The 26,644-nt window shown below is 39.9% G+C and overlaps 1 protein-coding gene across 1 annotated transcript in view; it reads left to right on the top strand.

Annotated features, from left to right (window-relative positions):
• Positions 1 to 2,817: 2,817 nt before the first annotated feature.
• Positions 2,818 to 26,644, top strand: part of Tpst (tyrosylprotein sulfotransferase) — a 67,082-nt gene continuing 43,255 nt past the window's right edge. Inside the window, exon 1 of the mRNA XM_076376049.1 lies at positions 2,818 to 2,931. The gene's annotated coding sequence lies outside the window, so the exon portion shown is untranslated. The remainder of the gene's footprint in view (positions 2,932 to 26,644) is intronic.

Genomic DNA, 26,644 nt, shown 5'->3' with positions numbered 1-26,644 from the left:
ATACAACCCTTCCACTCTAAATCGTTTAATGAGACTATAAAGAGGTAGTACTGTGTATATTTATGGGGTGATTGACAGCAGGTGTCAGGATTTATAAAGTGATGACTCTCGTTAAAATTTGAAACTGTTTAAAGTACATGAGTTTTATTTGGAAGGACTAACTTTCAGCAGTTTTGGTAAGATTGAAGGTAGGTCGACCTCGAAAATGTGCTGCATATTATAAATTCGTCACTGAGCAGGGAGATAATATCGGAGAAATGCTGTAGACCTAAATTGCGCCTGAAATGTGTCTCACTTGACCTATTCTACTGACGTGGCTGCGCCTGACCTGACTAATGCACGCAATCAGTAGAATAGGTCCTGCATCGTGTCAGACACATTTCATGGGAGCCTTAATTACTCTGAAAGGAAGCTTTAAGCGAAGTTTTGTCATTCTTGATTTTCATCATATTTTGCCACAAACAATCTTCCTCCAAACTTTCAAACTTTTTAATTTTCGAATTTTCAAACATTCAAGTTTCCAAACTTTTAAATACTCAAAACCTGTTTATTCCTTTTCTATCTCGAATATCAACTCCTGGAACAGGCTCTATCATAAAAATAAAAATAATTACAAATATGCCTAGAAAAATTGTCATATGTTAACTGGAAGTTCAAGTCCTCTAACATGCTGTACCAAAATTTCGCAAGTAAATGGAGGAGCTAGCTCTCAAGGAAAATTAGACACCTAAGGTTCAGTGGATCAACTGTAATTTCCCGCGAGAACACAGAAGGTGCCTGGCGCAAGGCTCGAAGAAGGCGCAGACGAAAATTCTCCAGGTGTAATCCAGCCGCGAAAATCAGATTTTTCTGGAGAGAGGAGCGCAAATCCGACGTGCCTCGTCGTGGATCTCAAAAAAGCACGAGGGCTCACGATACCGCGGCGCAGCAAGGGCGCCTGGGACTCTCGAGAAAACAAATTAGAGTGGGAAGCAGAACGATCGCGGCTCGAGTGGGAACGTACTCTAAGCACCTTTGTCAAACTTTTTAAACTTTCGTCGTTATATTTCTCGGCCCAAACGCGCTTTCATTTACGTCGAGGAGTCCCCACCCCTCGTCGGTCGTAAAAAAATATAGCCATAGACGGTTTTCTTCTCGCTCCGCGTCGGGGCAGTTTACCCTTCGTATATTGCGCCATAAAGCAGGCAATTTAATTACTTGTTACTTTGAAAAAGGATTTGCATGCTGGCGTAAAGCGTCCCCGTTGCCCGACACTACCGATAAGAGCGACGAGCTGCTTCCTGAAAGCTATTCGCGCGTCTGCTCGCCCCCTGCCCACCGCCCCTCTCTATCTATGCGAACCGAGCGAAGCTGAAAAACGCGCGATAAGCGGGGCGTACAGATGTGCATGCACGTGTACCCTGAATTGAAACACGCGCGATAAAAGCGTGGAAAATTTTGGCGGATCCACGACGTTTTGAGTTTCCCATCGGCGAGGGGTGTTAATAAACGCCAGAGTCGCAATGCATAGAATTTCAACGTTTTCCACGGTTTTATAGCGTTATCTAAACTACACGTTCCTCGCGCGTTTCGAGATTTATCGTTGAACAAGCCTGCAGGAAATTTTATTCTAGTTGTGAATAAGTCAACTAGTTTTGGATTTCGCGAGTTAATGAATTCAGTGAATGTTCCAACATTTTTTAGTTTCAATCTTTGGATACGAAATATTTTCGTATCGTCAGATGCTTAATGTATATTTCTGTATAAGTAGACTGCGGAATTTTATTTTATTTTTGCAATTTCATGTTTTCATAAACACAGTCGACGAAATGGAATTTAAATAACGATTTGTTTTATCTCTCAACTCTATTTTTCATACTTTCTATATATATGTTTGAATATTATACGCATTCTATAATATTTTACACGGTTCAATTTCCATAAATGCATAAAAATTCGCAGTCTATATGCAAATATACAATAATTACTATTTTCATTCTTGAAATAATTACATACATGATCCCCCTTCTAGTTCCAAGCCCTTTATGATCTCGATTCAGGCGCAAAGCTAGGAATTCTAGGAAATACAGCGCGTGATTTTTCGAATCGAAAGCAAGAGGGAACATTGCTTTTGGAGTAATGAGAAAGCATCCTCTTTGGGGTGCTGCTTTCGAGCAGCGTTCACGAAACGGAGAACAAGCTGTGTTCGACAAATCGGTCGTGTCCCGTGGGTAATGCACGCGTGAAGTTCCAAATAACCTGCGGATAGGCGAGATGAATCCGTTTCAATTAGCAGCTGCGATATCGCAATCTCGTCGAAACTGTAATTCGCTCGATGGGTCACTAGAGGCGTTTTCTGGCAATGGGTATAAAAATTTCAGGAAACTGAGTTGCGAATATTCGCGATCATAAATTCGATCCTGTTATGAATAATCTGGTTAATGGATAAGTGGCGTAAAATACTGAAATATTGAAGCTCGGGATTCCTGTAAATGGAATAAATATCAAAAATAATTTATTAATCCGTCATATGATAGAACGAAGGTTTGGTTCCAATTTGAAATATCAAAGTATTACCAGGAATTGTGATATTAGCTTTTAATATTAAAACACGAGAGGAATCCTTTTACTGATTTCATTAATTTCCTACAGAATGTTAGATTAAATATTTTCTCCTATGAAACTCAGAAAAGGGAACACGATTTTATTCTATATTATCCTTATAATAACTATAAGGAAGAATCCCTTTGTAGAAACTTCCCTATGTGAATACCTACACCTAACATCAAAACGTCATTTTCTGTTTCAGATCTCGAGGTAGGACGCAACAGCGATTCGCCACCCTTTGACCCTTTCACCGAGTATTCTACAAAATAGTTTGGATTTGTTATCCAATCTTTCACCAGCGTCTAGTTAAACTTGCCAGGTGCTTCCCTGAAGGCTATAAAAACGGTAAAACACTTCTCTGGGATGCATAAATTCCCGTTTCGCGCATCCAACCATGGCCAGGTAGCCTGAGCTCACGGCGAACTTATTTTCCATTCATCTTAATCCGATTAAAAAATGCTTTGCTCGAATTAAAGCAACATAAATCTCCAGCGCTGGGGGCCTCTTTCATAACTCTGTATCTCGCGCGCCTTCCTTACAGGGTAACGAGGAGAGTTCATTTTCTCTTCGCGAGCCTTTCCCCCCCGTTTGAATAACTTCTCAGCAAGGCGAAGACCAAAACCTCGTTGTACAGTTAATCGTACAATTTGCATCGTTTGCGATACGTTGCAGCCGCGAGTCCCAGAAAACGAACCGCGCTATTTTTCAGGGGAAAATTCTTGACACTTGTTGAGCAGCCTCCGTTGTAATTAGTTAACCCGTGCTCTTTGAACGGGTTTCCCAGAGGAGCCTATGCATCTTTAAACAACCCCGTATTTCTAATTCCACTCCAGAATTACGTGGCTCTTTTTTTTTTACGCCGAGGATCGAATATAAAATTCATCAAACGCGACCACTTCCATCCCAGGCGTGTTTTTACGTCGATTCCATTTAAACAAGTGGCAAGTTGCGCTATAAATTATTAGCCCTTTTCGTACTGTTTAATCAACGCTGAATAGGGGCTCGTGCAGACGCGTGGAACACGGCAGAATTCCACGAACGTGGAGAGCTCAATAGCAAATCGCACGCTCCCTTTCGCCGACCATTATTCCACATCTCTGCGAGCCCTTCTTTCTCTCGCCCTATTTCCTCCACTCGCGCATTTCACTCGCGGATCGACTGCCAGCTCGTATTAATATTCATCGCTCGTGATTTATTCCGTGCGAGTGGCGAGTGGCCAATCACGAGAGGAGAACCAGGGTGCAGAAGGGGGTTGCAGCGCGCTGCGCCTTCGGCCTAGTTTCCGGTTTACCGAGCTGCATCGGGAAAGCAGCTTCGGGGTCATCGAGTCCCATCTCCTCCACAGGACTTCTGGGAGCCATTCGATTTTCGGAAGGAATAATTGAATTTTTCTCGCGATTTCCTGGATCACTGAAAGGATTCTCGAGTTCTTTTCTTTAAGGGGGAATGAAACTAGATGTGGAACTGGGAAAGGATTTTAAGAACTATAGTGCTTTCTCATTGTGAACTCGTTGCTGTTTTTCATATTTTTGGGAATTAAGGTGAAAGTCTTTTGAGGAAACACTAGGCAACTTGTAGCATGCTATGATATCTTTTGAGTTACATAGTATATACGTATTTTACTAGAATTGGAAAATTATTTAGAAGATCGTGTCATGATTCTGTTTAGGAGAATTTTTCGATTATTTTAAAATATATATGTATTATTTAGCTTGAAAAATATCGTGGTACGTCGCAAGAAATAATAGGAAATAATCAGAATATTTGTTTCATAAGAAATTATGAAAGATTAAGACTTCTAAACAAAGAAAAAGGTACCTTAAACAAAAGGCATGAAAAACCCATATAAATTCCGAGTAAAGGAAAGTAAAATGAGGAGATTTATTAATCGATCTATCAACGACCCTACGAGTAAGCCAAGCAAGTAAATACTCTCCCTTTCCTAATACCAGTAGAGTTCTCAATATTCCAACAACTTAAGTCCCAAAATTCAACTCAAACCCAATCCCAACTCTCACACCCCTAGAACTCAAAACCTCCCCTGAATGAAACCCTATTCGCAATTACTTTCCCTAAAAAAACTCGTCTCATGGAAGATAATTGAAGCTCTCTATACAATCGTAGGGACACGAGTCGCGTTGAAGTAGCTCAGGTCGCGACCCAGTGTTGCCAGAGACAGTCCCCGTGAATCGAAACGAACGATGACAATGCCTCGCGACGGGTGGGAGTGTCTAATTACGAACGGAAGTAGGACGGAATGAAAAATTCAGTTTCAGCGTATTCGCGAGAGTCGCGCGGAAAGGCGCGTCGCCTGAAACATATTTTCCCTGCTTTCTTGTAATCACGAGGGCGCAGGCTTTGCCCTGTCCAAGAAGATAACGAGCCACGAGCACGATGGAAACGACGGCGCGGGAGGTCGCGCGTGGGAGGAGGACGAGCGAGGGGAAATAATTTAGTAATTGCACGAACGAGGAAACGCGTAAACGGTTTCATCGCGCGGTTAACGTTTTACGGAGCTGTATCATTCTACTCGACGATCCTCGTACTCCTTTTAATACCGACGTAAACGGTAGGAGGCGCGGACAATATGGAATCGAGAAGAAGACATTGCAAGCTGCGCCGTGAAAGAAACGGCTTCGCCCGTTTCAGCGCGGGAGTTTCTGTTCTTAATTGAGTTCCAGGGGGCGAACGACGATGGGGAACATAATTGAAACGGTTTGAAACTGTAAATTATATACCGAGGTATATTGTACAATGTTACACCCTTAGTGTTCCACTTTGCCTGAAGTTTGCCAAGTCATTTAGGTGCCCAGGGAGGAGAATCTTTCTAACAAGGAACCATTATAGAGTGCCATTTAGTTGAGTAAAATATTCACCGCGTTTTTTACTGAGCACCGTCCACGTTGAAAGGGGTGAAAATCGACTCGCTGAAGTTATACAGTAAAATATAGGTAAGCTTGCGCCTAAAGGGGTGAATGCTTCAGGGGAGAGAGTAACGAAAATAGTTCACTAAGTAATGAAGTTTCGAACATTCTTCAGGATTTCAAGATGCTAAACTTTTTACCTGTGTTTAGCGTTCTTGGGGGTTTTGTTCATTTTTCGAGCCAGAACTTTTGAAGATGATTTTCACACCTGTGAAGTTTCGTCGTAATTGTTAAGTAGTACTTCAGTGTGTTTTATAGGAAGAATATGCAATTTCTTATCTCGACAAAAAATAGTTATTTTAGAAAGGGTTGCAGTTGATTTAACGATTTAAGGAATTAAAATTTTAATTCCTGTGCAGATAAATATTTCTCACGTTTCGTCGCAAGAGATTCCTCCTCTAATTGAATTCGGTGACCGAACTGCGGCGGCAGATATAATTGAAACGACTTAAAACAGTTTCATTACATCGGTCGTTGGACAATTACGCGACGCTCCGCGGTTAGCGACTGCGACTGAAACGGTTCGTGGAAAACAGATGCGCCCGAACGTTTAATGAAATCCCTGTGAACGGGGGAAAAAATATCCTTTCACTGCGGAAACTAGCTGGGGAATTTCGTTTCGAGGAATGCTGTGATGTTCAATGCGCGAAAGTTTCGTTTGCAAAATCGACTGTTCGAATTTTCAATAATTTAGGACAGCAGAGTCTAACACCTTTCTTTAGATTCGTCTCTGTTAGAAATTCTTGGGTTCATACATAAATTCGTGCCTAATTACTTTCTCCTTTTTTCATTCATTGGAAATATGTTTTTTTATGATACGAAGTAATAATAGTTTCTTGTTTTTACTTGCAATTGCAACTATAATTATATAATTAGATTTGTACAACTATGATCATAAATATTATATAAGTATACAAATAATATTACAAATAAGTATAGTTCCTTTCTTCTATTTCTACTTATAACACATCAGTTATAATAATAACTAATATATTTTCATGAGTATTAACATTTCCACAGATAAAAAAGGAAGAATCAATCTGGCACGAATTTACGTGTCAACACAGTATTTTAAATCAAACTATCATAAATCCAAAGGGTTAAAAAATCTCGTGGATTAATTAGTATCTTTCTCCTCCAAATATGAATCCCAATCCCTGGCAGCGTCAAACTTGATTTCGATTTCGATTCCGTTCCCTGGTCCTCGGTATCTCGTTTCTCACCCCGTTCATTTGCCAGTCGTTCTTTCCAGCGGCGCCCATTCGGATGCAAATTCCCGAAAAAAAAGAAAAAAAAATGTAAGTGTCGGGCGTTACCAGCGTCGACGATACCTTCGTTCCCCCCCTCCAGAACGTCGATATCGGTTCGAGAGCTGGGGGTATAGTTGTCGTCATTCTTTCGTATCGGAGTTTCCGCTTCGACGCGCGACCACCCACGATCCTGCCCGTGATAAACAGAATTGACTTCGATTTGCAAGGGAAAGATTAAAATTGCAGCGCCATCGGTATCGAGCGATGTTATCGTGGCAATTTATTTATCGTTACACGCTCGTTTCCGTTTGACGGGCAGTCGCGTGCAGTCGACGCGTAATTCGCCGGACAAACGCGTTATCGAAGTTAATGATAACGCGTTCGACGAGTAATCGTCGCGAGAGAGACAGCCACGCCGTGGTGGCCGCATTGTCCGCCGCGATTTTATTATAACTCGAGGGTGATTTTGCATTTCCCGCGGCGAACGGGTCGGTCGCTTTGTTTATTAGCGTTGCATTAATCGCCGGAAACGCTTTAATGGTCTATGCTATTAATACCGTTCTAGCTCATCGAACGGAAGCGAAATTAATTCGGCGTGCCGCGGATGATTTGTCGTGAACCCTTCGAGCTGCATTAAACCGTGTAACGAGTTCGAAAATCGTGCATAATGCGAAATGTAGTGGATACAGGGTGAATTTAATTCTGAAACAACAGCTTTAATATTCTGCTTGTGGAATATGTGCGAATACCTGCAGCATTGTCGCTTTATCGCGCAGGGTAGTCGACAACAGGTGTCAGAGATTTTAGGAACAATCAGAGGGTAGTTAAGAATATTGATATTCTGTTTGGGGGTTCGTTTTCGAGTTATTGGTTGTTGAAAAGATGCTTCAAATACTTGCATGTGAAATATGTCTGATTTGAGGACTCATTCTACTGATATCGCTGTACTTGATCTGGGTAATGCACAGCAGTAGAATAAGACGCAAGTCAGACACATTTTTCCCTCGAAGCGAAATTTTCATCGCAATTTTGCCATTCTTAACTCTGTGATTGTTAAGGTAAAATGACGTATGTTATATTTTTAAAAAACTGGGTTAAAGCTTTAATTGATACCAAGAACATAGAATTTATGTTTTCAAAAAGAAGAAAAGGCATTGAAAGAATTTTCTTACCTAAAAATAAGGGTTTAAAAGGCACAAGTCTATAAGACAGTATTAAAGCTGAAAACTTTAAATATCTTGACACTAAAATCATATAATTTAAGTCTTGCTTAGATTTTGCTTTACAACCACATAATTTTCTCTTACTTTAAAGTGTAGAATCCTTAAAATTTTTGACACCTATCATCGACTACCTTCAATAACTGACTAATGGTCTACGTTTAATTTTTTTCTACATGTATGTCCCTTATATGAATAAATTTTTACCCTAAAAAATTTTCTTATTTTAAAGCTTTCACGTCTCCGAACTTTCACACATGATTTTAACAAACACAAAAATCTAAAAGTACATACAGCCATTATGGATCTCTGCACGTGAAGAAGGCTGAATCGAATTTTTAAAAATACGCCTCTCTGCCTTTTCCCTCTTCAATTATCCTCGCGGAAATGTCCTCGAATATTCATTGCAGCTGCATCAACGATCCTCGAGGCCGCGCAAATCGATGCTGCCCGTAAAACTTTTATCGCTGGACAGATTCATACGCCAGGCATCGAGATCACGGTTCAATTTCACGCTGGAATAAGTGATCCAGCGTCGAGAAGGGTCGACGCGACTCGACTGGGCTCCGACTAGAGCTCACGGATACGTGCTCCAATAGGGAAGTCACCGAGACTTTAAGTTAATTTCAACGGTCAGTGAAGCTTTCATCTTGAAGGGTCGAGATGGTTTAAAGCTCCCATGGGTTGAATTTTGGATCAGGGAGTAGAATGAAATAAGGTGCTTACAGATTTGTGGAAGAATTCGACTTTGTTGTGTGTACTACGTGTGCTGAAACTCATGATCAGGGCTCTTATAGTCTCAAAGTAATTTTTGAAAAGCAGAGTAGATGTTAAAACTATTTCTAAATTCTATGCTAAAAAAATCATATAAAATAACAGATTCTTTATAAACACAAAAAAGTAAGCTCAAATTTTACACATTTTCAATAGCTTATTCTAAAAGTAACCCTTATTTTTCCAAAATCATAGAACAAAGTCACTATCGTAGATGCTACTCTAATTCTTTCCGAAGAAATCTCAAAGACCATACGTGCTCTCTTCTTTGATATTTCCTCAAAGGGTTCCCCAAACTGGAGGAGACTCCTCATGCACTGTTGCTCGCACAATAAATAGGCAAACGTCAGAGAAGTATTCGTAAGTGGACAGATGCATAAAGAAGGAACACGCGGACGAACTTATTTCCGTAGCTGTACACGAGCCAGCATGAACGTATTTCAGCGGAATAGTTTCAGAGGGACGGAGGGAGGGCAAGAAGCGGGAGGCGCGATGGAGGAAGGTGAGCTATACTCCTGGCTAAGATGGATCACCCTATTTCCTTGTATTTTTATCCCAGCTACGTCCACGCCTTTATCTTCCTCCAATGAGAAACTACTCTCGCTAGTAATTCACCGGACGCATGAATGACACGCTAAAAAGATACTCGGAGACGGGACGAGGGACAGTAAACGTCGCCGATAAAAGAAGTAGATGCGCGATTTGATATATTCCTCCCCAGATGATTTCGCTCGTCGGAACACGCTCGTCGGATAAAGGACACGACCGTTCCTCTCCCTGGCCGGAGATCATTTTTATGAAACAGAGGATCGGTGATCCATCCGATGAGGCAGATCTCGCCCGAGGTGAAACGCCTCGCTCTCTTGCTGAATACCTTCTCGCGACTTTTATTGAAGAAGACCCAGCGAATGATGGATGAATATGGAGTGCACCCGACTCCTGGATCTTTTGCAAAAAGGGACGATCGCGTTAGACTTTTGCACCTGAGGCTATTCTTCGACGCGTGATTCATTCGTTCGTTAATTTCTTGAGGGGGTTGAAAAGCGTGTTTTAAGGTTCTTAAGGAAGGATGCTGTAATACTAACATATCGTGATCGAGTTGATTTTTTTAGAGAATATGTTAATAGTCACGAGTAATATGTGTAATATGATGAATATTTTGTTAAAAAAGATCCCAAGAATTATTATAAAGAGACTAGAATATTTCTCTGTTCTTCTGGGAAAACATAAAAATCGAAAAAGATCGCTTCGACTGATCTAAATTGAACTCTGCAGTAAAAGTTTAAGTACAAAAAATTCACAATTTTTCATTTATGTAAATTATCCATAGGTATTTTGCATGGCAAACATAAAAACTTGAGTCACCATAAATGCTGTGAGAGCACTACCAGCCAGGGATTAAATTATTTGCTACACTTTATCTGTGAGTGTACGTATGTATTATTATGTGATAGAGAAATGTGTATTATACCACGTACAAAGTTTATTCTATTTGGTGTCTGACTATACACAGGGATTGTTTCACTTGTAAACTTGTCGTGGCAAACTGACTGCAAACATGTAGTATTCTACTTACTTGATACATGATAGCAAACGTGACACATTCTACTAGCTAGGTGTCTGACCGCAAACTGGGGTTACATTACTTACGGAGTATCTAGTCGCAAGCTGGGTTTAATCTACTTGCTAAGCGTGTCACACAAAATTCTACTAAACACTTACTGAGACATGTTTATAGGAAAAATTTTCTTCTATATTTTTTTTCAATTTTGCCTTGAAAAAGCACATAAAATCTTTAACAAAATTTAATATTATGATAACTTGAAAATAGATATTTCTAAATAGTACTTGTTACTAGATATTCAACAATGCTGCATAAACACATAAGTGCATAATGATTGCAATTTTTATTTCAAAGTTAACATTAACTTTTTCTGTTTAGATTACATTGACTGAACAGAATCCACGAAGGAAATTTAGTGCACTTAATCGACCTGTCCATATTATTTATTATACTCTATTTCAGCTGCAAATTTGCTCGAAACCATCGTTTTGAATACATGAAATGTTTTTTATGTTCCCGCAGGAGTACTACGCTAAAAAAATTCCCCAAGGATGAACACAGTTTTTCCCGCAGGTGGGTTTCAATTTACCAAATGGTTATTCACTCGTGTCGACGACAAATCAGCGTCGTCGCTGGGGAAATGAATTTTTTTCCATGCTTTCTTGGACCGTTTTTATAAAAGAAAACAAACGATCGACTCTTAACTTAACGATATTATGCAAAACAGTGTGCCCGTGGCTAAATTAAAGCATGTACGATAATCCACCCACCACTTTGAGATAATTTATTTCGGTTCAGTTAAGGTCTGATAATGTCGTAATTTCTGTAACAGCGCAGGGAAAGTAAAAAAGTTAAGAGATTGAAGATCTCCAGATACTGCAACCATAATATTAATTCAATTAATATAAGATAGAATGTAATCGATAGTGAATGGCACTGGGGGAATTGAAAAGTGAATATCGAGGTATAATTAAATTCTCACAAATTACACAGGACGCTGTAGCATGATACTCCAACTCAACGAGAGCTAAATCAAACTGAGAAACACGATTCTCTTGAATTTTCTCATTGACGAAGTTATCCTGTTTCCTGCATCCCTTAGAACACGCAGAAATACATAGAAATATTCACTGAAGTTCACGTTCAATTCGATTCGATTCGCGAGAATAAACTGCACGTAATTTAAACTGCAAATACCCTTCTAGGTTCGTAGCGTGAGTCGTCCAGACAACGTCTGAAAACGCGCGTGTGTTTGAAATATTACTGAGTGGCTGTCTTCTAAAGCAATTGATTTCGAAACCAATTAAGAAAGTTAGTAACTCCATCGAAACGACGAGAGCCGCGTCAGCTTATCGGTCGACCGACAGGAAACTCGAAGAAAGATAAACGCACCGATCCGATCCGTCCTCGGCGAAAGCAACTTCGATCACCAAAATGTCTGTACTTGATAATCTTCTTCTACTTCAGAAGAGAAATACGATTACGGCTGTGGTTACAGTGGAAGCGTTTTCTGACGAATGTGTCTGGCCTTGTCTTGCACATATGATGAATAGTTCGAGCATATTCATCAGAAAACCCAATCACTGTAACCATAACAGTGTGAGTCGAGCTTTTTCCCTTGTTTGAGACCTATTTTTCTATAATATGAAATGTGTTTGCACTCTTAATAGTAATTTTTCAAGGCACGAATTATAACTAGATTACAGACTTTTATGCAAATTCCTGTTTTCATAAGTAGGGTTACAGAAGGGTTACCTAATTAAAGATTTGTTTTTTTCTTCCAAATACTATACAATATATTTAACTTTAGATACTTTGTAGGATTATATGCATTATGTGGATTCTTTATGTTTAAGATTTCATCTGATTTTATGTATTTGAAGGATCGTAATCTTAAAAACCTGACGTCTTAAATAAAAATGAAATTTTAAAGGGTTGGTAGCTCGAAACCACGGAAACTCGGATCGAAAGATGAAAACTCTAAGCGATCAAAAATTTGAAATTACTAAAGATAGCTCGAAAGCTTATAGGAAGCTTGAAAACTCATAAGCTCGAAAGTTTGAAATCCCGAAAGCTCAAGAGTTCACCATCTTGAAATCCAAACTGATTCGTAAAAATTCCCCTGAACTATACCCAACACCGAATACAAAACAGTATACCGTCGAAGAAATCCTCTCGTAACTATCCTCCCCTTCGGTCGTCGTCCCTTAACAAGACCAGAAAGCCTCGACGTTGGATTAAGTTGCGAAATAGCAGCCCCTGCGCCTCGTTCTTCCCCGCGACAGAGCTCAGGCGAATTATCATAGTCCAACTGCAGTTGGGTGTTAGCGCGTCGCGCTTCGTTATCGCTGTTAAGCTAAATTTAACGAAAGCTACGTGAGCGGGACCGACGGAATTCCCCTCGCGGAGTTATGCGTCTGGCGGGGCTGAAAAGTGTATCCGAAAATGCAAAGAAGTCGGTCGTGGGAACGAAAAGCGCACTTTTCGAGCTGGGAGAACGGAAAAGCGGATAATTGAGACTAACGGTCGCCATTAAGGCTACCGATACTTTCTGCCGTGTAATTCAATTTGCCAGGGAATTAAGAGGGGAGCGTAGATTCTCGTTCCTGGCCAGCGGCGGCGTGCAACGAGCCGCGCGAGGCTGCCCGAAGTAATGGGAACCGGTCAGAATGTAAAACCGATGCAACCGCCACTCGGGTGGAGTGTAAAAAATTTCATTTCTCGGTCGGGTTACGGGATTGAATGAAATCTGGCCGAGACGACGGTCGCTCCGCGATGGTGGCTCGGCGAAAAAAGTCGTCGCAGCTGCAGCCAGGGGAGGAGGGATGCACGACCGCGGCAGTCTTGCATACTCGAGTTGGGGACATAAAGACTGGGAGGGGAGAAATAATTCTCGCGAGTCGTCGGGTCAGGGAAAATACAGGGTGCTGCGAAATTCGTGGTACAGATTGGGTTAAGTCTTGTTCAGATTAGTCGAGTTACTTGAATTCGAGTGGCTTAAATGCTGAAGTGATTTGAGACAACTTGACCAGTGTGAACGTGTTACTTCACTTGACTTGAAGCTTTTGTTTAAGTTTCTGTATCGTCGAGGCACGTTCAGATCAGTCAATTTAGATATAAGAAAATTCTGGAACCTGAATGACAATTTATTATCTCTTTCAAATACTGAAATTTTCTATTTTTCAGCAGGGATACGTAGCGAAATCTATGACATGAATTATTAATTAGATGCATGCATACTGGACTAATTTTCAGATAAATTTTACAAGATACCGAAGACTCCCACGCAATTTCGTTATATTTTGAGCAATAGAAACTTCCTGATCCAATTTATCTCATGAATTTCGGAACTTCCTGTATTTATGACTCAGGTGCTCTCCTAGTCGAGCTGTAAATTTTTTGGCAAGGAGCGCTTCGCTCTGCACCCTCGCCGAGGCTTCCTGTTCCTTTAAAGTATGGCTTGAGTCGCAGACGCTAGTTTCGCAACCTCCAACCCCCGCTAAATTGAGCGTTTCACAGACTTCGAACTTCGACGAACTGCGCGGGAACCATATTGTCAAACGAAACAAATGCTGTGCTTCTGATTGTTTGGCTCTGCGTTTCGATCACTCGATTCCTGTATTCGCCTGAAAATTCTATCTCTGAATAAATATTTGGATGGTTCTTGAGCTTCGTGTATTCGAATATTTCGTGGTATTTGTGACGAATGAATAGAAAATTTTAGTATTTCAATTCTTACTATTCTGCTACATAGTATCTAATTACTGTTTAAACATTTAAATACTCAAATTACTTTATACAGAGTGGTCCACTTAAATATAGCCACTGAGATATCTCTTACATTTGTGTTGATGCCAGAAATATTTTGTATGAGCAACTTTTATTTAGATTTTTAGTTAGACTTTTATTTAAATTTGTATTTATTTTTATGTATTTCGTTAACTGAGTTTATGAAAATATGGAATTGCATAAAAATCCACAGTCTAGACATCACATTCAAAGAGCTATTTAGGTTCTCTGACTTAAGTAGACCACCCTGTATATTATTCAATTAATATTCACTGAAAATGAAATCACCAAGAAGCTCCACAAATTGCAGAAACAAGTTCTCATTCTACCTCATTTTCTAAACCTAAACAGTATTTTCGAGTCCATCGTACTCGGTATATTTTCCCTCAGCTCACTTATCTGTGGATATAGTGGTTTCCCTAGAAAGGTGCGCCGTCGTTTTTGGCAGAGAAGGTGTAAGATAAGCGAGACTCGTCGAGAGGGGAGTTAAAAAGGTGTTCATGAAGGGCAGGACAAAAGTAACACAGATAAGCGACAGCGGCGTGTTACTCATTCAACCCAGCCAGGAACTGTATTTACATATTCCCTGTACGCTCCACGACGAAGGATTTAATAAAATCTTGGTCCTCACTGTCCCTCTTGCCCTTTCGCAAGTATAATATTCATTGTGATAAGATCTCTAGGGATAGTGTGTCGACAACGCGAGGATATTATACACAGACACTCTTTAGTGCTACTTTCGACTTATCTAAACTGTTTCACGTATAGTTGAGTACTATGAGATACTTCCTATTTTTTAACACTTATTTCAAGATTACAATTTCCTACATTTTTAGAAAAGAAATATTTATCTATTTAAAATACTAATTTATTACGTAAAAATGAAGTGGTTCCAGTTCCTTTTTAAGAAGTTCTCTAAGTTCCCTTTTCTCCAATCACTGATTTTAACTTCCTTTACTAACTTTCTCCTGTTTTGATATTACTTTCTTTGAAAAATACAGTAGCTATCACTTTATAATATTCTGATCTATATAATGATCTATATTATATAAAAGAATATTATTACCTAACCCAGACGTATACCAATTTATTAACATCTTTCCCCAGAACATCCCCCCAAAGTCCTACAATCACCCACCAACGATCGGAATTTTCATCCGAGGGATACCAAACTGATTCAAGATCACGTCCATCGGTCGGTCAAAGGAAAAGAGCGTACCTCAGCGCACGAGCAAAAAGCCCAATATTGCGGGCTCGTGAATGGACGAAATTGTATTCCACCGTCGGTTTCGTCCATCGAGTCATAGAAATAGTTTGTGACAGCGTGTCCAAAGCACTCAGAAAAATTGAACACATCGTTGCGTCGGGACGCTTTGAGTCTGGTTATTTTTCTAGGAACAGTGACAAAGGGATGCATAAAGGAGCTGGACAGTCGCAGCGTGGTCCTCTGTTATCCTTCCACGACGAAGAATCGTGAATTAGGTATGACCCGTCAAATGAAATTTCGCGACGTGATATTCCAGATGCACCCTCGGGAGAACGAGCGGTGCATGTGATCGGGGACGAAATTCATGAAGAGCGTAATGTGGATGGGATAAAGCTGAGTGCATTAGGCTTTTAGGCGCGCGAAGCTTATGGTAATACGAGTAACTTCAGTGAATAGTAATGTGAAGTTGAGTGAATTAGGTTTATGTGGTATTCACGTTTTTGGATCTGATTAAGAAGAGAATTTCGAAGAATGTTAAAGGCTTCAAAATAATTGAAATACTTGATTCGTCTTTAGAAAAAGAGATTTAAAGATCGACCTTCGTACATGAAGAATGTCAAGATTCTGTAGATTATAATTTGAACAAAAAATTCCCTTCATAGCTGCGTCTCGAAATGAGAATATCCTCTTAGAAGAAATTGAACAGAAACCCTGAGATGAAATATTCACAATTTAATGAAAGGCTGACTGAAATATACGTATTTAATAAGAGTAGAAATATGTCATCAGGTTTCAAAGAGAATTTAAAGGAACTAACGTTGAAATAATTTCATTCTCCACTCTAATTTAAATTATCTATATCACAGCTGCCAGAAGAAATTTCCCATCGAGTGCTAATGTATATCCAATCACAATTCCCACATTAATTCTAAGTGTCACGTTTGGCGTGAAATTTATGACCGCCGAATGAAAATCCCGAGCGCACGATGGACTCTTCTCGCAGTTGGAATCTTACTAAGGTGGATTTATACGTCCCCCTTCGTTATCGATACTCGTCTGGTATTGTCCTGGAATTGCTTTCGCGTATTCCCAGAAAGAAGCACATCAAACGATTCTTTGGAAGGAAGAAGAGAAGCAGGGAGCATAGTCCAGATCAAAGAAAAAAGGGAGCGTGCCATTTACGTTCAGAATAATCTCACAGTGATCGAAAGCCTGAGTACAAAGTAAATGTTTGTTCCTTCAGTAATTGCCTTCTATCCGCTACGCAAGCTCGGTCGATTTGCGTCAACGTGTTCGTTAGATATTCACACGAGCCAAGATTAGACGCTCTAAATGTTTGTCAAAAAAGGAGCTACTAGCTGCTTGTTTAATTCTATATTAAATATATAAAATCGATGGTAGCTACTTTTGGAACCAAAAATTTATCCCTGAAAGCCTCGTTAATAGGACTGAATTAATAACGAGGAAGAAAACGAGGGAAATGGCGTCTGGCATTTGGATGAATCGGTCGATTAATTCGTCGATCGGGAAAACGGAGCAGAGCTTTGTGTCGTTGATTAATTATTCCTAGAGGGAATCAGAAGAAATTTCAGAGAGATAGGAAGCCAATAAAACGATTCGTTATATCCGTCGTTCTTCCGCCGTGCTTTTTACTACCTTCGAGCGAATACTGGAAGAATATTAGAACCGTGAAGGGACACTGGCCTAAATCTTTCTCTCTCCTGCTCGCGACTTCCTAAGAGAGAGAAAAATTAGAATCGAGCTTTCTAGCACAACCCTTGAGAATCCACCCTCTGTAACCCTTGAAATTTTTACTGCCCCCGATCCAGAAGCTGGATTTCATGCACGGAGAATTGTAGACGGCGAATATCTGGTGAATGACCCCTCGTAGGGAAACTGAGAAACTCACTGTTAGTCGACGGAATTTTATAATCCTGGAATGGTCCTTTCCAGCTCGGTCCCTTGCACACGTCGAGATTGGCGATCTGAAAAGTGCGGAGAAATTAGTCAATAATGAAATTCTATAAAAAAACTGAAATACAAAAATTAATGTTATAATATTACTCTCAAGACTACAAATAATATTAATTCATATACACTACCACTCTGGGACATGGGTACAGAGTATTGGAAATAGAAATGATTGGGAAGACTCATAAGTATTCGAACGATGTCACGTGTTGAGGAATCTCATCTTAAAATTAAGTATATAATTACAGTAATTGTATTTTTAGTAATAATAAATGGCTAGTCTAAGCAATTAAAATCTGTTGCTACCAATAAATCTGTAATTTTCCAAACTTGTGAAATCGTTCAAATACTTATGAGTGGTACTGTAACTACAAATTAAGTTACTTATAGTTTCTAACTTAATAAGCAACCCAAGGCTGAAATTCTGATAAAGGTAAAGAGGTAATCATCTTGTTAAACAATTTTTCTTGCGCTCAACTAATTACACAGTCATTGGAAAGGAAAGCAATTTAATCCTTAATTAATATTTCGACTCCTCTTGCCCTTCGATGCAATTAAAACACCTTTTGTGACACCAGTGATCGAAAGGCAAGAAAATTGTTGCAAAAGTGCTTCGAAATGTAGTTTGAAATTCGTGGGAGCGTTAAAGGAATTCTCCTGGTGAAAACTAAAACGCCAGCAGAAACGTAGCAGCGCGATTTCGAATAACCGAAGACCAGGTTCCGAACAGACGCTCGAGTAAACGATTCATAAAAGGGTGGCTCTGGCAGGCTTTCATCCAAGGCGCGAGGGTGTTTTAAAGGGCGCGGAAAGGGCGTAGACTGGCGCTCAAAAGGGCAATCGCTTGTTTACGAAACCTCTTCTGGTTGCTGCCAAATGGAAATAGCCCACAAAGGTTTCAAAATTTTCTGAATTTCTCCCACCTTTGCTTGAACTGCGTTCAATTGCAATTGCAAACGTCAGCTGCACTGCTAGCTCAATTTCCCGCAAAATCAAAATAATTCGTTTTAATAAAAATGAAAATATGAATTATACATAATATTAAAATCAGTGATTATACTCCTTTTTATAGAACTCTACATCTATCGAAACTATTAAAACTAGAAATAAGCATTATTCAATAAATCTCTTCTATAACTTCTGCTTCGATTAATATCCATCTATTTACGATCATTTTCAGTGATAATTTTTGTTAAAATTAACACTGAAGAAGAATTATTTTAATCTGAGAAATCTCTAAACTATGTACACATTCTCGTCACTATTACATTTTAATCTCATTACTCTGTGTCACTCTATACATATAGATCGTCTTATTTAAATCCAAATGCTACTGGAGGGAAATTATTATAAATTAAGATGCACAATTTACTCACGCGTTGGAAGGGCAAGAATAACGAGACGTAGGATGAGAAGCTTAGCGTAACTCGAAATTGCTGGCCCTTCTTTCGCAATATCGGTGATATTCACGGTACACGAGGCAGTCTAGAACGCTTAACGCGAGTCTTTCTAGCGCACACAAGCGAAACGGCAAAAACAATAGACCGTCCCGAGCACGCGGCACGATTTATGCTAGGCTTTCGCTGAAAATTTCGACCCCTTCGCCAGATATTAACACTTGTCATGTGCACTCTACAACCCTGCCAAGGAAACACACCAGCCCGCTCGGTTTCGACTTTGATGAAGCTCTAGCGATCCGTTAAGCGCTGGGGCAGGCTCTGCCTTGGCGAATGCAGCCCCTCGTCGTGATCAATTTGTTGTTAATTCTTGGGGATATTAGCCCTTGTCATGGGTCTTAACCAATGAACAAGAGAAGCACTTTTACGTGACGATAAAAGGTTTGCTAGACATCCTTGTTGAAAATTTATTTTCAAATTTTGAGAAGCTCTCAACTTTGATCTGAAATTTAAATAAGCTTTAGTGTCTAAGTCCTAATTTATTCATAATTTATTAACATTGAAATTTTCGTTTTGAGTAAAGAATATTGTAGATTATAGAATACAATATTCTCAGTTTAAGCTGTTTGGTTAAACATTAATATTGAACAGTAACCTTAAGGACGAAATCAGTTACCTTCTACTGGAAAATAAAAGAAAAATGTTACTCTAATTCAAATCAATAATTTCGTATACACCAATGGAATATTTCCATCTATACGGTATTCAGGCCTCGAAATAAGATTCATTCGAGTTTTCATCTTTATTAACAAGCAACTCAGTGCTCTTGAAAAACCAATAACAGGGTATTGAAGCGATTCGAGCCGAATAGAACAGTATTACCCTTTATTCCAACCGATCGACAACGGAATATCGTTCGCAGATAGAAGCCCATCCTAATTTGCCTCGCATTGTCCCGGAATCGCAGTACTAACGAGGTTTGTTAATTAGTGTCCGATCGATCTCACCCTACCGATTGGTAAACGTATACCGCATTAAAACGCTGTTTACTTTCAACAATAATGGGCCAGGGCAAACGCCACAGCGAAATGATATTTGCTGCGGATGCATGGCTATTGATATCCATTGGTTGATTAAACCATTACGTAAACAATTTCTCGTCATAAAGGCACGGTAAATAGTCAAATCTACTACGTCCAAATTGCTTTCTATTCGAGCATCGACCTTGAATTTTCGAAACTGCGCACCGCTTATCATAATGTGTTCACTGTTTTATCAGATCTATGTGAGAAGATTACACCTCAAATTTAGGAGGGATTTTATTAAGGGATTGGATTATGGAAGATAGAATGCCTTGGAATTTCTTAAAAATTATAATAAAGAATAGTTAAAAGATTTGAAATCTTGAAAAATCCAAAAATTTGTCGCAACCTCTTCTCATTACAATTGTACACTTCTATTTAACCCTTTCTAATCAAAATTCTCTGGGCTCTAAGAGAACTCTAAACAAGGTTCACATAAAACCTGATAACACCAGATCACTGAATTTAGTACCTCCTATCACTTAAAACTCAGTGTTGCACACAAGCAACTCCACAAAGGAACAACTTCATTCATCTATCATTCACTTTTTGTAAATGAAATTCAATATTGGGAGCACCCAAAGTCCAGCGTCAAACGCTTCAATTTACACGAGTATAAAATTCATCGTAATCTTGCATCCCCTAGCATCCTGGTGCAATTTTTACAACCACCATCGAGTTCAGCCGTCAGCGCCGATACGCTTCGACAGGAAATATCGTCGGCGTCCTGGTCGACGCGGCGACGTCGGTTTGACGGGGTAACAGTAACATGTGACGCAAATGTGTATGCATTATGCAGGCCTGCGGCAAAGGCAGCTACACGTCGGGGATTAAGCAGAAACCGGATGAATTAAAGCGATCTCCATCGCTACCACGGACCTTGGTGGCATAGTCGGTCGGCTTTTATATGGTATCGCGTCAGGAGCGTGACGTTGTAACGCGGCGCCAGGTGCAAGACTGCTGGATTCCATATCGCAATCAGCGGGAATGTAAATTTTATGCAGTTACAGGAATTTCGACGCTGTGTCGGCGCTTTGACGCGGGCTCTTGGAGTAATTAGCAATTTCAGAGAGCGAAATTCGCGAGTTAGCGAGGCTTCACTGACACCATTCGCTTCATTATTTTTCCCACTTCATTATTTCTCTTTGACAGTTTTTTTCAGACTTCTGTATCATTTTATTGTCTATGTTCAAGTGTTTAACACTTAATTAGTATTGTTGGTCTGTGAGACTGTTACTAATTACTCATTCATGTCTATTTCCCTTCCTTTATTATTGATGTACGAGCAAGAACAATTGAATTTAACTTTTCATTTGCCACTTTTATGTTAATAATACTTTTATGTTAGTAGACCGCTTTTAATAGGTCACTGGAACGTAAGTTTTAATAAGAGCAGTAGGTAAGGGTTAAATATTCAAACTCACGAATTTGTAAGTGTCTGTGAAACACTTTTCACTATTACAGGGTGTGACTAGTATAGCCTTCATTGAGAAGGCTTTAGCTTAAGTGATATTAAAGATGTTCAACCAATAGAACCTTAATTATCTTCAAAAATTAATCGATCTTCCTCATTTTTCACGAAACAGTAGATTTCCCCCTGAACTCCTCGAGGATACTCTACTCGTTTTGCTTTATTAAGCGCAGGGATCGGGGGTGGACCAGTTTCACCGATACTTTCAAGTGAGATCACCGCGCGTACATCGTAATTATCGTAGTTAAGCGTAATTAGCGCTAATTGGACGAGGAGACTGTGCTCTATCGAGCCGAAGCGAATGGTCGCTTAACGGCCAATTAAATCTTCTTCCCAAGAATCGTGTCCACGATTTCACTCGCGTTTCATTTTATGTCAAGAATCCCCTGCGAAATCGCACGCCGATACATTAGAACGCTTGTTTCTATAATACCTTTTAACGAGGCGTCCTTTCACGGAGACTAAAACTAGAAACTACAACTAATTTAACTCCGTCGTCGAGAATACTTTTACTTTCGCCTGTTCCCTCTAATTGCTATCCAAATTATGCAATTTTCACGGATATTAACCTAAAATAGCTTCTCTCAAAATGTAATGGGGAATATTCAGAACATATAACGCGAGACAGAATTTTCTGCGAGTTCAAATTTTCGTTTATCACACTGAGCTTTTATCTAAAAATCTCCAAAGTGTTCACTACCTCTTGTTTTAAAGGCCTTTTAATTACTGTCTAATTTTGATATTTTTTTTTGAATACTTGCTCAAATACTTTTACTCTTAAAATAATACTAAACTCTATCGCTTTCGAATAAACGATAATTTTCGTTAAAATCAACTCTGAAAAAGAAATTTTATCACATATAATTGAGAATATTCAGAGATTTAATTATCTATTATTTAAACGAATTATCTTGAAGGAACAAAGCAAGAGGCGATAGAAATAGACCTATAAAATAAAGAGGTCAATGAACCGAAAAAGTTTGAGGAACACTGGTCGAGAGTAATCCAAGCAATTAGAGGAGCCAAGTGAAATTATATTTCACCTGTAACGCGGATGGATCGTGGCGCATTAATGCTTATTGTCGGCGACAGAACTTAAATTGCGGATCGTTGGCGGAAACAGGGTCGTCTAGTTTACGCGTCGGCTATACAGCCAGGATTTCCATCAAAGAGATCCTCCCCCTGCGACCTCTCTAATTAAATCCCTGCGTCGACTTGCCTCAATTATTCCTGGAAATGATCCTCGACGCTGCGAAGCTCACAAAGCTCCGTAAATTTGGATGCGTCGCAGGCGGTTATAGCCTATCCACCCCTGTCATTCTAACGAACGATCAAGCACTTCCAAATACATTTTTTTTTCAAGAAAAGTAATCCTGAATTTTCAGAGGTCAATGCTACCTATTAATCCAAGAGAAATTTTTCAACCTTTTTAATTATCTTCGCTATAATAAGTGATATACTATTCGTGTCTCACGAGGAATCTTCTGAAAACCATTAAGAGCAGGAGACTTCTGAGACACGAGTAGTATCTATAAGTAAATTCCTGATAAGTGAAATTCAATTATATTTTTATTAAATAAATCTGCTCCCTTGGCTGGTATACTTCACCGAGGCACGCAAACTAGTCGTATAAGGGTCTCGTATTTTTTATCGTTGAATCGAGACTATTACACCCTTCTGGGCGAAGGGTGGAAGGGCGAAGATCTTGAATACTGCGGGCTCGAAGTTTAAAGGCGCGTCACCGAGGGGCGCTCACTTTGTTAATAAGCTCAACAGGTGCGACTGGGTCGAAGGTGGAGAAGAAGAAGTAGGAAAGATCCTCGTGGAAAACGATGCGTAAACATCGATTGTAAAGCACGACCGATGAATCCCTTTGGTGAATAATTAGTGAGTGATCTCGAGAAGATTTTCAGTGATGAAATTTATCTGCAGGGATTTCACCTTGATTGTCTCAGCAGATTCTACCAGTAGCCTTTTATGGTTGAAGAATCGCAAATACAATAGAATACGTGAAAGTGTTAATCTTTATTTAGTGTAATTTTAAAAAAAATACTACAATACGATAAAAGTTAGAACGTATCCTTTTTTGCTGATTTAATACCTTCTACAAGGCTAATTAATTAAAATTTAGAATTCTCAATGACATATACTTTATGTTTCTCATCCTATTTGTTAGAAATTAGAGCCAATTCTTTTACTCATTCAATACTTTCTACGAGACTCATTAATCCAAGCTTAAAAACTTCGTAAAAATCCATCCACGTGATCTTCAAAAGACAAAACTATTCCCCTAAATTCGGACCAACAGGCCAAGTTTCCGTGGCCATCTATATTGTCTGGAATTTTTCCGCGGTTCGCCGAGCGTGCTTGTTGACAGCACAACCCCCGTGAAATCGACAAACTTTCCGATCTGTGAAGATCGATGGACTGTACCCGATGCTGGGAGACTGGTTTGTCGAGCTGCTCGCGGTTTTCCGACCGACTCGTCGCGATGGCCATACGAGGCAGCGTTCATGACGCGCCGACCAGATGCTCCATCAGCGCGCGATGAAATACGCCCAGGGAACCTGCTCGACTTCTTTCAGCCGATGAAACGGGGAGCAGAAGTTCCGAGGCATTGTCCAACGCTCTTTGTATAATGTGACACGTTCGCGGAAATAAGCTGACGAAGGTCGAGCGACGGTTCATTTGGTTATATTGCCTCATCGATTATTGAGGATGAACGAAGACCCTTGTATTTTCTCTGGGCTCTCCCTGCGCGAGGACAACAATATCGTATTGTGCCCTCAGTGAGGTCGAACGCGGATTAATTTGTTTATCGAGCTTAATGCATATTTAATTTGTGAACGCATGAAGGACCTGGAAGCTGTGGAAAATATGTTTACGATGAGCTATGCTTCTGACAGGAGGTAGTGGATGGTATTACTCTGTTCTCGATGAACTCATTAGCAGATCCTTGTTATGCAAACTCTGTGGGTGGTCCAGAATTGAGAGGCAGAAGTGAGATACTTTATTTACACTTTCAAATATTCTGGTTAGTAATTTCAACTTATTCGAATATTTAAGTATTCAAATTTTCTAATGAGTGCTTTAAGTACCTATTTAAATTCTCAACTGTTGAAGTTTTGAAATTGTTCAACAGCTGAATAAAAGAGTGCTAGTGTCGCTTGAATTTTACTGAAGAGGGTGAAGAACGAGCATTCGTTCTTCGTTTAAACACGCCACTTGAAGTAGTTTATGCTATTAAATCTGTGTCACTCGCAATATAATCCAAACAGATTTCTTTCATTCTAATAAACTGGAAAAAAGTAGTAAGATGCTGCATAAAACTGAATTCTGGGGAAACTGGACTCAACTGAGCCTGGCTCTCAGGCACAGATTTTCGAACCACCTGGTACACAAGTCTCCACGAGCACTTGGAACCACCTTGCGTTCTCGCGGATTGAATTCCCCGCGCCCTACCAGGGAAGCGTCCCATTTCCGCGACTTATTTATTCATTTCGTCTGAGATGACTCGGCGACGGTCGCGTGTACCTGCCCACGGCACCGTCGAGCAATAAAGTTCGCCTCTGGAGCTCGTTTCGCGCGCCACACGCGACCCCTGCGTCGGCCGAGCGCAAAAACCAGACTATTAGTGCTGGGAACGGTCCCGAAGCCGAAATGAAGTCGGACGTTTGCGAGGGCTCATGCAAATCATCGCCTGAATAATTCATTAACGACAGCGGCAGCTTAGAGGGCCTCGCCAGCAGCTTTATTTCGTCGGTTTCCCGTAGCCTCGTCAAGGATCGATATCGCGCCACGTCCCTGAGCATTTCCCGCGGTGTACTCTTCGCGGTGGTCGAACCAGGTCGCGGATGTTAATTCGGGAATGATGAAGCGATGCTCTTGTTTGACTACTTTGATTACGGGCTCGTCTGGACCCCGAGCGAATTCTATGGAGAGGTGTTTGAAGATGACGCGACTCACTGTTTTCTCTTCTCATGAATTGCTAATGTCCTGCGCTTGTTATTTAGAAGAGCGTTGCATTTAAATCGTTAGAGGAGCCTGGGGATCTGGATTCGAGGCTAAATGAGTACACGGCTTCTCGAGAACGGAATTGATGTCGCCGTGTAGCGGACAGAGGTGATACTGGTGTCGCGATACTTATGAACTCGAGGATTTGAATTCGATTGCCTCTGCTTTGAATAATTTTCAATTCCTTCGCAGCTGATTTCAATTTTTCGAATTCAAAGCTTCGAGCTATCAGATTTTTATGTAAGGTATTTGTGCATATTTCTGTGCCAGTACTTCAGATTCAAATCATTTCTAAAAAAGAATTTTTATTGAAAATGTAACATTTTTTTTTTTTTTAATCATACTTGTTTAATAAGTAAACTTAAATACAAAAAGTAATTCCTTAGTTTATGTACAAAAGATCTGTTTCTATAAATGATTTGAATCTGAAGGCACAGAAATATGGACAAATACCCTAGGTATTCATTTTTAATTTCAAGTTTTCAAATATAGATTTCAATTCCAAATCGCAAAATTTGTTAACCTTCTTATTATGTGTTATTGAAAACAGAGTTTTCTTACGTCCCATTTACTTATTTATTATTTCTTTTTTTTTTTTTGCATAATTTCTAAGATCATCAATGTTACTTCTAGACTACTAAACATTTCCTAAGGTTCATTCAGTTTAAGTAGCGCGTTAAAAAACTACTGTGCGTAATAAGCATAGCTAATACCCACAGCAATAAATTATGAACTCAAGAGTAGGAAATAGCGTTCCTAAGACCCTGCATGCGTTCACTCAGAAGGCATTACGGCCCACTGTCTTCTCGCGTTAATTTTAAATGACGTTTCGAGCGGCACAACAAAGGAAAGCAGTATAGGCATCGCGATGGAATATCAGTCTGCCAAGGGGTTCAGTTTTTATCGTTTCAGCGAAATCGAGCGTCGTTACTTATGAACGTTGCCCAGAGACGATACAGCTCGATACAATATTCTGAATAGCGGTTAGAGGGCTGCGCACGCGGTTTGTCGAACCATGATATGTTTCCTTTCCGTGTCACCTCAACCGCGACTCGTCGGTTTTACGCCCTTTTTTCCCTAGCAACCTTTACGACTATCGACTACCATTCCGCCGTGTCAATTGCTCTTATATTGCACTTTTATCAAAGATCTTCGAATGTCATTGGCATGTAAAAAATTGCGGATCGGATGTACGACTTCAAAAGACGCTTTGAACTGATATTGCGTGCAGCAGCTAGGAGCACCATGAAGCTCAGCTTTCTGCAGGATAAATAGCAGTGTTACTAAGTTTTAGTAGAATATATTATACTACCATTGGCAAGAAAATGTCGGTCAAATGTATGATTATGAAGTTATTTCAAAATATTGTGGTTTTGAAAATGTAAAATAGTATTG

This window comes from Calliopsis andreniformis, chromosome 4 (genome assembly GCF_051401765.1).
Source record: "Calliopsis andreniformis isolate RMS-2024a chromosome 4, iyCalAndr_principal, whole genome shotgun sequence".
Classification (NCBI taxonomy): Eukaryota; Metazoa; Arthropoda; class Insecta; order Hymenoptera; family Andrenidae; genus Calliopsis; species Calliopsis andreniformis.
The sequence above is the reverse complement of the archived record's forward strand: the minus strand, read 5'-3'. Positions and strand labels throughout refer to the sequence as shown.